The sequence below is a fragment of the Emys orbicularis genome, chromosome 5, assembly GCF_028017835.1.
Source record: "Emys orbicularis isolate rEmyOrb1 chromosome 5, rEmyOrb1.hap1, whole genome shotgun sequence".
Classification (NCBI taxonomy): Eukaryota; Metazoa; Chordata; order Testudines; family Emydidae; genus Emys; species Emys orbicularis.
Window position 1 is genome coordinate 134,709,921 of NC_088687.1, and position 12,366 is coordinate 134,722,286.

The window sequence follows — 12,366 nt, forward strand, 5'->3', positions numbered from 1 at the left end:
AATTCTTTCCTGGGTGTCTGGCTGGTGAGTCTTGCCCACATGCTCAGGGTTTAGCTGATCACCATATTTGGGGTTGGGAAGGAATTTTCCTCCAAGGTAGATTGGCAGAGGCCCTGGGGGGGTTTCGCCTTCCTCTGCAGCGTGGGGCACGGGTCACTCGCTGGTGGATTCTCTGCACCTTGACGTCTTTAAACCATGATTTGAGGACTTCAATAGCTCAGACATAGGTTAGGGGTTTGATACAGGAGTGGGTGGATGAGATTCTGTGGCCTGCGTTGTGCAGGAGGTCAGACTAGATGATCATAATGGTCCCTTCTGACCTTAAAGTCTATGATTCTATGATTCTATGGCTGATTAGGCCAGACCCTTGCTCTTAAAGGAAGACCACCCTATTACATATATATTACGTTGTTATTCATGTATACATTTTTAAGCCCTGAGCCAAAACTCACTGAAGTTATTGGAAACATTCTGGTTGACTTCTGTGGACTTTGGCTGAAGCCCCAAATGCTGGCCCCAAACTCAGCATTGAACAAAGTTGTACAGAAAAAATAGTCCGTGCCCCAAAAGAACTTAACATTCAAAGGACCAGATTCTACAACATCTTGAGTGGGGAGGGACCCTTGCAGTGCCACTTTGTCTTCAGCATAAATTGTGTTTTGGGTAAACAAAAATGTCTGATAATGATTAAAATATGATTTAAATAAAAAAATGATTAAAAATATTGATGATAATGTATCAGAAAATGGAAAATGGGCCCCTTTAAACCTTAAGAAAAGCAGAAAGTTTACAAATTTCTTATGAAATTCTTTTTCCATTTTCCTACCAGCTGTACATGTGGTGAGTGCAAATCAGGAGTATGTCCAGTGAAGTCAATGGAGTTATGTTCATAGCTTGCGCACAAAGAAGTTAGATACATAAATACAACATCCTCTTTCTGGGAGTTTCTGATGTAACACTACCTTATTTATACCTGGGTATAATTGTCCAGAATCCTAACACTCAGGAACCCCCAAACAGAGAGAGAAAGCCGGCTACTCCCCAAGCCAAAGCAGTACAACTAGGTACAACTCAACCCTTTGACTACACAAGACCTATATTTCATGCTTCCCTACAGAGCCTCCTTGGCCTGAATTCAGAATCAGGAAACCCCTCCTTCTTACAGTGAGAGCTTGTATTTTTAACACCTTTTCCAATATACCACAGAGTTTAAAAGGTGTAAAACTAGCACATAATAAATATAGACCCATACAGTGGGATTTGCAGCAGATCACAGACTACAATTCCTCATTTTTCCGTTTCATAGAATCATAGAAGATTAGGGTTGGAAGAGACCTCAGGAGGTCATCTAGTCCAATCCCCTGCTCAAAGCAGGACCAACCCCAACTAAATCATCCCAGACAGGGCTTTGTCAAACTGGGCCTTAAAAACCTCTAAGGATGGAGATTTCACCACCTCCCTAGGTAACCCATTCCAGTGCTTCACCACCCTCCCAGTGAAATACTGTTTCCTAATATCCAACCTACACCTCCCCTACTGCAACTTGAGACCATTGCTCCTTGCTCTGTTTTGTTCCCCCGAATACTTCCAGTTAGTTTTTTTCTCCTTAGTTACTTCCCCTCCCCAAAGAAAGAATAAGGATTCCACATATTAATGGTCTAAACACCCTTTTCAGCTGAATGTTCGCTACCATGTGAAAACTGGGCTTCAATGACTCAAAAATAGGACATAATTTATTCATATATTGTTTGAGAAATTGCCCATTCTCCAGATTTTCTGCATAAATAGTAAGGAGGGTCCCTTGTTTTATAACTAAACAGAATCCTATGAAACACACATCAAGCTCCCAAACTATCAATTCATGGGATTCATGTAGAGCCAAGAAGCTTTAAAACTGCCTTGTTGATAGGAAATTTACTATATATTCTTTCTCTCCTCCCTTTGTGTGGTAAGCAATTGTGTTCTGGTATCTTAACCTTCGTCTACACAGAGTAATTTCACTTCTCATGCAACTTGCGCTGTTTACACTCCAGGAATACACCAAAGCAATTATTAGCAAGAAAATTACAAACAAAATGATATTTTGACACAGTATGCTGTCAGTTAAATACAAATATTTGTATGTAAAAATATAATATTTCCAACGTCTGGCAGACTTTTTCTATTATTCTGCTATCTGCTGGCATCTCCGACAACCAAATATCTGGAAAAGCTCTCTAAATCTGATTGGCCAGAGCTACGTGACAAAATTAATTGGATCTCAGTTTACTAATGAATTTCTTATTAAGTAATAAACACTTTAGATACCATGCTTCAGGTTTTTTTATGTATGTAGCATTTTCCATCAGTACATTTCATAGCACTTTTCAAAGGCGGTCAGCATCATTATTCTCACTGAAGGAAAGGATTTCAGTAATTGTCCCTGTGCCGTCATGTTCTCCTCTGAGAACTTATTCGGTAAAAATGACCCCATCTTACTCTTCAGATCTACTCCCTGGCTGTGTCAGCATAATAGCTCCTGTCTTCAGAGACAAAACCAAGAAATTTACTGCTTATTTTTTTTTATTTGCTCCTGTCTGCCCTGAAGAGCAAATAGAGCTAAGAGAGAAAGAGCTGGATTCTATTTCTTCTTGTGGCATTGTCAACGTAATAGTTTAGTAAGTGCCAATAAGTGGCATCTGTGCACATCCTTTGAAGGCTCAGGTTAAGACCAAGGGATATAATGTAGCCTGCTGTGCCTTGAAATCAGTGGGAATTAGATGCCTAAAAGCGTCTGAGGATCTGAGCCCTTATTTCTGGTGATGATACAGCAGAAGGGAAGGACCCAGCTTGATTCTTCAAATTCCAGTTCAGAGGTCCAACAGGTATCGTCAGATATGTAAATCAAGCACCTTTCACATAGAAGCCATTGAGAGACAGTAATGATGGGACACCCAGGCTGCCATTTTTGTAAGAGTCACTTTTCAGAGTCAAACCATAATTTAATATGGGGGACCCTGTTTTCTGGCTCTGTTATTTCTCAACTATGCTATCTGCCTGTCAAGTACTGCGGGACACTGATATCGGTCAAGCTCCATGGATTTACTCTAGAGGAGAATCTTGCCTTGTAAATCAAACATAAGATTGTGTACGTAATCCAGCCTGATGATCTGAGGCAGTGTTTCTCAAGTGGTGGGGGTCACAACTCAATCACGCGGGAGGGGTCATAAGGCTCATATTTTGCTTACATTCCCCACCTTCCCTCACTACTATTGTTATTGTTATTATTATTGTTATTTTATTTATCATTTTTATTACTATTACTGTAGCATCTAGACACCCCAGTCATGAACCAGAACCCCATTGTGCTAAGTGCCCTACAAACATAGAACAAAAAGATGCTCCCCTTACTCATCATGGTTAAGTATTCTCTGCCAACCCCTTGAAACACATTTCCAACTAAATCGGGATGGGCAAACTTTTTGGCCTGAGGGCCACATCTTGGAATAGAAATTGTACGGCGGGCCATGAATGCTCACAAAATTGGGGTTGGGGTGCAAGAGGGGGTGAAGGCTCTGGTTGGGGGGGGGCTCCGGGGGGGGGGGGCAGAGATGAAGAGTTCAGGGTGCGGGAGTGGGTGCCTGGATAGGGTGGAGGAGTGGGGTGCAGGGGGGGTATGGGCTCTGGCTGGGGGTGCACGTTATGGGGTAGGGCTGAGGATGAGGAGTTTGGGATATAGGAGGGTGCTCCGGACTGGGACCGAGGGTTCAGAGGGTAGGAGGGGGATCAGGACTGGGGTAGGGGGTTGGGGTGCAGGAAGGGATGCAGGCTGTGGCTGGGGGTGCAGGCTCTGGGGTGGGGCTGGGGATGAGGGGTTGGGGGTGCAGGAAGGTACTCCTGGCTGGGATAAAGGGGTTTGGAGGGCAGGAGGGGGTATCAGGGCTGGGTCAGGGGGTTGGGGTGTGGGAAGAGGCTCAGGGGTGCAGGCTCCGGGAGGCGCTGACCTCAAGCAGCTCCTGGAAGCAGCAGCATGTCCCTTCTCCAGCTCCTATGCGGAGGCGCGGCCAGGCGGTTCTGCACGCTGCCCCGTCCGCAGGCACCGCCCCTGCTGCTCCCATTGGCTGCAGTTCTTGTCCAATGGGAGCTGTGGGGGCTGTGCTTGGGGCAGGGGCAGCGTGCAGAGTGGAGCCCCCTGGCTGTCCCCATGTGGAGGAGCCAGCGGGGGACATGCCGCTGTTTCCGGGAGCTGCGTGGAGCAGCCCCCGACCCTGCTCCCCGGCTGGAGTGCCGGAGCACCGAAGCGGGGCAAGCCCCAGACCACACTCCCCAGCGGGAGCTCGAGGGCCAGATTAAAACAGTTGGCGGACCGTAGTTTGTCCACCCCTGAAGTAAATATATAGGTTTAGCTTTGTTATCATTGAAACTTTCTTTTAGTTTCTCTTTTATAGTAAATGTAAGAGGGGCATGCAACATTTTTTGACTGTGAATAAGGGGTCACCATAAGGGCTCACCAACCTGTAAAGGTTGAGAAGCATTGGTCTAGGCCGTATGCCATGCATACATAAGTAGTTCCCATCTTTTGCTTCTGTTTGTCCCCAGTCCTTTCCATGTCTACCACACTCCATATGCCAGTAGAACCCAGTTCATTCCTTGATGTGATGTATAGGAGAAACACAGGTTTCCATAGAAGAAAAGCAGCTGCTATTTATTTAGAAGCTATGCACAAAAGAATTACATTATTTCGGAGGAGATAATTCACTTGTCACCCAGACTGTGTTTGTAGATTCCTCTAAGGCAAGATTCATTTAATTAATATGAACAAAAAGAAGGGGAGAAAATAGCTTAAGATCTGGCACCAGTTTTGCGTTTAAAAATAACACATTGTGTTCATCTTTCTGCTGTCACTCTGAGGGCTCCTGATATTAGAGTAGATGAGAATAGTAACAATTGGTATGTAAGAAAGAAAGACAGGCATGTGCTGTGTAACTCCATACAAAGCCAGGGATACATGAGTGAGCAGGGAGTAACACCAAGTTAATCGTATTAAAATTAGCAAACATTGAAACAGAAACTATTATGAATCTGGCAAGACCATGCTGTGCAATGAAAGGTAAATGAACAGAGTGAAAACAATATCAATGAAGGGCAGGGGGAAAGGATAAGAGCCTGCTTTCAGCATGAGAATTTGTCAATTACAGAACTAACCATCCATAACTAAGTAACATCCATGCTTGGATGACGGATAACTACCCCAAATCTGCAGGTAGTTGTATGCTCCATTCACCACATCACCTGAGTTCCTTCCCTCATTTATATTTTGAGTGAGTTCATCCTCAACCTGTAGGCTTCAGAACAAAATCAATGTATGCTCCAGTTAGCCACAGCTCCCAAATCACTGTCATCCCGATGAATAAAATGAAGCAGGTAGGACTGCAGTGCAGTGCACTGTGTAATGCTGAAAGTAGGCACCAGAACTGAGCCAGGGAGGGCAAGAATTGCCTGGGATCCAGGATGGTATAGATTCAGCATGCCTGAAAGGAGCTGCTCTAGCACCCTTGCTAGGCAGCCCATGTCTTGTTGGAAGAAATATGGCAGTAAAAGTAATTTACTCATATGAGAGGACAAGAGACCAGTGGAAGAGCCCCAGCAAAAAACAGAGATGTCAGCTGCCAACAGTCCAGGCAAAAGTTTGGGCATTCAGTGCAGCTGTCTGATATATCCCCTAACTTATATTCATTCTTTTATTCTTCCCAACCTCCCGCTTGTGATCCCTGGAGGTCACACAGAAAGGTTTGGTGACGGTCTTGATACACCAATTGATAAAATAGTCATTGATTGAGTCTCTTTTTAATATTCGGAGGGATATCAGAATGGTATCGTGCATGGCACAGATGCTCCATTCCTCATGGCTCAGGGACACAAGGCCACCCAGCAGTTCATATTTGACTCTATTTTTTCTTTCCTGCAAAGGCTCCGCTGATCAGCTGGGGCATATTAACTGCATCTGTCACCAAATGAGGACATGAAATTCATTCTTGATGGTAGCCAATGGAAGCTTGGCAGGAGATGGCAATGTGGTCAGGGTGGGCAGGGCAGTGGATGGGGCATTTGTAGAGATGGGGTCCGGTCCCTGTTTTGCCACCAGCTGATGGCGTAAGCTTTGGCAAGTCACTTTACCTCACCATCTCTGGTTCCCCTTCCATCCATCTTCTCTATGTAAAGTGTTAGTTTTGAGGGGCAGGAACAGTCCTGACTGTATCTCTATTCAGAGACGACCCATGCCTGCCGCTAGTGGGGGGGGGGGGGGGCAGAGTGAGGGCAGTTGGCTTCAGCAGTGTTACTGAGCATGCTCAGTACAAGCCAAGCAGCAAATTGGAGGGTGGGGATGACCCTGCATGCCCTCCCCCCACCCATGGTGCCTCTGTCTCTATTCTCTCCTATACAAGTACTAATTCAGAGCTCACCACTGTAGTATATGAGTGCCTTCCAGTAGTGCATTAAGCAACAGAACATAAAAACATGAGAACAGCCATACTGGGTCAGACCAAAGGTCCATCTAGCCCAGTATCCCGTCTTCTGACAGTGTCCAATGCCAGGTGCCCCAGAGGGAATGAACAGAACAGGTAATCATCAAGTGATCCATCCCCTGTCGCCCATTCCCAGCTTCTGGCAAACAGAGGTTAGGAACACCATCCCTGCCCATCCTGGCTAATAGCCATTGATGGATCTATCCTCCATGAATTTATCTAGTTCTTTTTAGAACCCTGTTATAGTCTTGGCCTTCACAACATCCTCTGGCAAAGAGTTTCACAGGTTGCCTGTGCATTGTGTGAAAAAAATACTTCCTTTTGTTTGTTTTAAACCTGCTGCCTATTCATTTCATTTGGTGAACTCTAGTTCTTGTGTTATGAGGAGGAGTAAATAACACTTCCTTATTTAGGTTTCTCCACACCAGTCATGATTTTATAGACCTCTATCATATCCCCCCTTAGTCGTCTCTTTTCCAAGCTGAAAAGTCCCAGTCTTACTCATCTCTCCTCATATGGAAGCCGTTCCATACCCTTAATCATTTTTGTTGCCCTTTTCTGAACATTTTCCAATTCCAATATATCTTTTTTGAGATGGGGTGATCACATCAGCACACAGTATTCAAGAGGCAATATGATATTTTCTGTCTTATTATCTATCCCTTTCCTCATGGTTCCCAACATTCTGTTCACTTTTTTGACTGCCGCTGCACATTGAGTGGATGTTTTCAGAGACCTGTCCAGCATAACTCCAAGATCTTTCTTGAGTGGTAACAGCTAATTTAGACCCCATAATTTTATATGTGTAGATGGGATTATGTTTTTCAATGTGCATTACTTTGCATTTATCAACACTGAATTTCATCTGCTATTTTGTTGCCCAGTCACCCAGTTTTGTATCTACACATCTGTCACGTTTGTTCTCTCATTCTCTCCCCAGGGAGAGGAGTGTGGATCATGGAGTGATCCGTTTTGGAACACACACACATGTTCATGTTAAGGAAAGTGATGTCAAAGAAATGTTCCTTGCACTTGAAGCTGACAGTGGTGAGTTTCTGATGGTCATTAGTTCCTGGAGGAGTTCATTCCGCACTCCATGACCAGTCCCTGAGAACGTTCTGCCTCCTGCACAGATGAGCTTTACCCATCGCGTGAAGAGTCCCATTGTGCCAGAGGAGCTAAGCTGTCAACCAGGATCTTCATCCCAAGGACTTTAGCCAATCTTTTAGTTACAATGGGCCCAGGCCATGGAGTGCTTTGAAGATAAGCACCAAGATGCTGAACATGATTCAATGTTCTTTGGACAGCCAGAGCAAGGAGCGGAGGATGGGACTGATGGGTTTGCAGTAGCTGTTGTTGCTGAGGAGATATGCTGCAGCTGTTTGTAAAGTGCTTAGCACACTGGGTTCCCCTTCATGGCATAAATGTACAACAAATTATTATTATTATTATTATTATTATTATTATTATTATTGATTAAATATTTTAAAGTAGAATGAGTGAAGAGGTTCAAAATAAGATACTGTCCCCGCATCCCTCTAAGAAAAACTGTCCTACCAAGCCTGAACCATACTTGTGCAGTGTTCATATGTGAGTTATTTCACTTTCAGTGCTTGGGCAGAATAAAAAGTGCAGAAGAAACTGCTCTCCTGACAGTTCCAGCTGGACTAGACTCTGAAACACTGTCAATCTCAACAGAAATCCTGTTCTCACAACATCTCCAATGTCATTTTGAACACTCAAGAGACTCAGATAGTTTAGCTAAGATCTGAACCTGACCTGAATGCCCATCTTTTTAAAGGTCACCATTCTGATTTAAAAGGGTTATGCTCTTTCATGGGAAAACACTGTGACCATCATCCATACATTTTTTCTAGGAATTTAGACCATCACATTAAATGCAAATTAGAATAATTGCGTTAGAAGGGCAAGGGTTAATTCTCCTGGAGTTTGAGGGGGGAAACCCCGACAGTCAGTAATGCCTCCTTCCAACTCTATCATTATCACCTGCCTTTAACCTTAGGCTTTGCTATTACTTCACAGTTGTTTAACAAAGAATCCCATGAAGATTAATTGAGTCAGTTGAATGTGGTATTAGCCATACTCCTGTCTAATTGAACATATCCTATTCCTAATGCTGATAAAATTGGTTACATTCCTAGTATTCATTTTGTGCAGTTGTTTCCTTTATATTGCAGGCATGGCTGAGATGTTAACCAGAGAAAAAGGAAGAGATTCCTTAATTGCCGGACCCCTTTCTTCTCTCTTATCTGCGCTATGGATCTATTACTTGCGCTTACAGTAAGAATAAGTGGTTATAAGCTGATACCAGGCAAAATGTTTGTGTGTGTGTGTGTGTGTGTGTGTGTGCATACTTTTGGCAATATGTTGTTGAGATTAAACACCATCACATGTTAATGTGACATCATAATGATAAGCAAACGCCATTGAAAACAACTAAAGAAAGCACAAAGGTTGCATTTTTAATGGAAAGTGCTTTGCAGAAGAGATAATTGTTTTGCCCAAAGTTACAAAGCCAGTCAGTTGTAGAGAGGAGCCATTGAAACCAATGGTCCTGACTACTAGTTCCTTGTCTTTAATGTAGGGTCTGGGATTTTCCAAGGAGCCAAAGGGAATTAAGCATCCAGCTCTCATTGAAATGCATAGATTGATAGATTCCAAGGCCAGAGGGAACCATTGTGATCATCTAGTCTGCGCTTATGTATAGCAAAGGTCATAGAACAGGGATCAGCAACCTTTGGCACACGGCCCGTCAGGGAAATCCGTTGGAGGGCCAGGATGGTTTGTTTACCTACAGCATCCACAGGTTCGGCTGATCGCGGCTCCCACTGGCCGCTGTTTGCCATTCCAGGCCAATGGGGGATGCAGGAAGCGATGGCCAGCACATCCCTTGGCCCATGCTGCTTCCCACAGCCCCCATTGGCCTGGAACAGCGAACTGCGGCCAGTGGGAGCCACGATCGGCTGAACCTGCGGACGCTGCAGGTAAACAAACCATCACCAGGAGTGGGCTCCGGACACTGCTGAATTTCTGAACTGGTGCATACAGCCAGACAACACACCTGTCATGGCAGTTGCTGGATCCACATATACAGCAGAAATCAGGGATGCTTTGTAAGCCAAATAATGGGTTTGCATGGAAGAGGGGGAATGAAATTGTGGTTGGGTTTTGCTGTGTATGGTGGGGGGCAGCTGTAGGAAGATTTTTCTAAATATGTTGGTATTATGAATTGTGTAAACACTTTCATGAAATATACAGAGATGCATTATATATTTGAACAATACTGGCCTTGCACTGCAACTCACAATTTATGGATTGTTGTGATGACATTTTGTACTATTTGTTTTATGAAATTCATTGAGAATGGGCACACAATGACATTCATTACAGGTTTGTGCCACTTTTGGCATTACATATAATAAAAATTTCTGTTGTAGCCTTGGGTGCAAATTCCACACTTTATTTTACACAGGTATTTACATACCAATGTAAGAATCAGAGAGACAGATCAGCACGATAAACAAAACTCAGTGCCAAAACAGCCAAATGTCTATGTTCCCAAATGATATGTCCAGCTACTCCTGGGTGCCCCCTCCCTCTGTTCTCCATGACCTTGATGGTGCATTTTGCACGTGCAAGACATGACTGGACTGGAATGGATGAATGTACATGGTCCAGCTACTCCCTGAATTGCCCAAAGGTTGCCGAGTTTGCAGGGCATGATAGCGTGGATGGGACTCAGGGTGTGGGTGAAGGTGGCAGTGGAGCCTGAAGTCTGGTATCCATGAGTTCAATAAATGGTTCAAATAACTCCTTCTGTTGTGCTGTCTAGAGGTGGAAGGGCTTTGAAAGGAACATATTATTGTCTGATCATGATAAAAAAATACATTTTCCACTCTATCTAAAGGGTCTATTTAATTCAAGGTCAAAAGATGGTACTTTTTATCAACTGGCTTTATTTTATTCACTCAAAAAGCACTGGCCACTGCAGATATCCGTTGGCATAGCACTGAAAACGATCACACATCATGGTAAAATACGCATACAAAATTCAACTGAAATGATTCCTACATCCACTTATTTTTTTCCAGGTGGATGGGGAGATCTTATGAGAGATCTAATCACTAGCTATGGTTTTTCAGTCCTGACAGGCAGGACAACCTCTAGAAAACATGAATATTCTGGATGTCCCCAAATGGAACCGTTAACTTCTGTTGCAGGCCAGAGAGGACAACTGCCCAAATATGTTAAGGGGAGACACTATGTGACCAACTAGCACATCTCAGAATGGAGGGGTTCATGAGTTACAGAGGCGGCCTTAATATATCTGCCCTCCCACAGAATGAAAACAGCCATCTGGAGTTCCCAATCTGTAAGAAGTTCGCTTTCATCACCAGCCAGCAATGGGTGAAAATTTGTGCTAAAATCAACAACATGCTAATTTATCCTGCAGACACAGTACAGCCTCCTTACAAGCACCCTGCATCCATAATATCACCAGATTGAGGACTAGAAGGGACCTTGAGAGGTCATCGAGTCCAGTCCCCTGCACTCATGACAGGACTAAGTATTATCCATCCCAGGCAGGTGTTTGCCTAATCTACTTTTAAAAATCTTCAATGATGCAGATTCCACAACCTCCCAAGGCAATTTATTCCAGTACTTTACCACCCTGACAGTTAGGAAGTTTTTCCTAATGTCCAACCTAAACCTTCCTTGCTGCAATTTAGGCCTATTGCTTCTTGTCCTATCCTCAGAGGTTAAGAAGAAAAAAAATTCTCCCTCTTCCTTATAACAACCTTTTATGTACTTGAAAACTGTTATCATGTCCTCTCTAAGTCTTCTCTTCTCCAGACTAAATAAATGCAATTTTTTCAATCTTCTATCATAGGTCATGTTTTCTTGTCCATTGAGAGACTTGACTGACTGCCAGGGGGACTCCTAATGCAGCCAGACAGATGCCATCTGTTGTATTTTGGGCTCAAATATTAAAGCCAACTATGCACTAAATACACACTCTGGTTTTGTTTGGACTCATAACAGCCAGGTGTTTTGGGGACTCGGTTCACAGGCAGTCTAGGACAGGGCAGATATGGCCAATTTATATAGTGCACTGTATTAGACAGGAGGGGTATGTGAAGCTATTAATTGTGGAGTCCCACCCATACTTATCACATTAATCAAGTAATTAGTAACAATTTCATGATAACAGCTTATTTAATTTTCTCCTCGTTTTGCGGTGTTCCTTTTTAATCCCACATGGAGTCAAGGAGAAGGTGGGGGGATGGTAGGGGAAAGGCAAGTCTTCCACCCTGAATGGAAGCACACCAAAACCCCAACTTGTATTAATAGCTGAATAGGGCCATAAACTAGAAATCCCAACAAACCATATATTAGTAACTACAAACATGGTGGGAGAAACTTACCAGGCTCCTGCTCCAGCATTTGCTCTGAGGCCAGTTCTACAGTGGCTGTTCCCAAACAGCTCCTCTGAGTACAGATTGTGGATATGCCGTAGCTGCGCTGCTGGCATAGTCTCTTTGGTTACCAGCTTCAGCACCAGGGTCAATTTTTGCTTTCTGTCCAGTGGCTTTCTCACCTCCGATGGTGCCGGTGACTTGGGGGGTTATAAGAATGCCATCCCTGTTCAGCAGATTGTCATGGCACTGTGGGCTCAGTGCTAGCTATAATTCCCACTACCCAGTTGAATTCCTCATAAAAGAGGCATGAAGAAGGCGAGTTCCCAAAGGTGCCATTAGCATCCTTGACTTTGTGGTATTCTGTCTTCAGCTACTTGATTCACTCTCTGCATTGTTCTGCTGTCTGGCCAATCTCCAAC